This window comes from Perkinsus marinus, assembly GCF_000006405.1.
Source record: "Perkinsus marinus ATCC 50983 genomic scaffold scf_1104296972838, whole genome shotgun sequence".
NCBI lineage: Eukaryota > Perkinsozoa > Perkinsida > Perkinsidae > Perkinsus > Perkinsus marinus.
In genome coordinates this window covers 1-1,033 of record NW_003201649.1, presented here as the reverse complement: position 1 = coordinate 1,033, position 1,033 = coordinate 1, and the positions used below count along the sequence as shown (strand labels likewise).

Sequence of the window (1,033 nt, the reverse complement as noted above, 5' to 3'; positions counted from 1 at the left end):
GTTATCAGCTGTCCATCTCAAGGTGCCACTAAGGTCGGGTGGGAAGGCGGAAGTCATCACATCCGATCATCTGAAGGCGCGGGTACTGGCCCAAGGCTGGGAACAGAGCAGGCAATACCGCACGATGGGACCAGTGAGGGTGGAGAGCGGCTGAGAGGTCGGTAGCCAACACAACAACAACGAGATGCAAAACACACAGATCGCTTTTGACACCTCGCGGAGTCTGCAGGAACTACTGTGGGACTCGGCTTTTGAACAATGTTAGTACGGAAATAGTTTCTCTAATTGCATTTCGTGGTTCTATAGTGTAGTGGTTAGCACTCTGGACTTTGAATCCAGCGATTCGAGTTCGAATCTCGATAGAACCTATTCCTGCCTGTCTATGAGACTGTCGACACACTGCGTTCAGTCTCTAAGGGACACTTCTTTAAGCACCACACAACTGTTACCACTCCCCGGTCAAACGCCCGAGAAATATACCTAATGTCAGTATGTTGATTGATTCTGTATAAGCTGGGTGAGTTGCGATCGCCTGTAACCCATGCGGGGGTGAGATTTGTGTGAATTGGGTGTCGTGTCGCGGCCTGACCGGTGATCAGCTGTCCATCCCAAGGTGCTACTAAAGTCGGGTGGGAAGGCGGAAGTCATCACATCCGATCATCTGAAGGCGCGGGTACTGGCCAAGGCTGGGAACAGAGCAGGCAATACCGCACGATGGGACCAGTTAGGGTGGAGAGCGGCTGAGAGGTCGGTAGCCAACACAACAACAACGAGATGCAAAACACACAGATCGCTTTTGACACCCCGCGGAGTCTGCAGGAACTACTGTGAAACTCGGCTTTTGAACAATGTTAGTACGGAAATAGTTTCTCTAATTGCATTTCGTGGTTCTATAGTGTAGTGGTTAGCACTCTGGACTTTGAATCCAGCGACTCGAGTTCGAATCTCGATAGAACCTATTCCTGCCTGTCTATGAGACTGTCGACACACTGCGTTCAGTCTCTAAGGGACACTTCTCTAAGCACCACACAAC

At 50.6% G+C, this 1,033-nt stretch overlaps 2 non-coding genes across 2 annotated transcripts; both read left to right on the top strand.

Moving 5' to 3' along the window:
* The first annotated feature begins 296 nt into the window (after positions 1–296).
* On the top strand, positions 297–368 carry Pmar_PMAR022080. The gene has a single exon. It is a non-coding gene; the product is annotated as a tRNA-Gln (tRNA).
* A 518-nt stretch (positions 369–886) lies between these two features.
* On the top strand, positions 887–958 carry Pmar_PMAR022079. The gene has a single exon. It is a non-coding gene; the product is annotated as a tRNA-Gln (tRNA).
* The last annotated feature ends 75 nt before the right edge of the window (positions 959–1,033 follow it).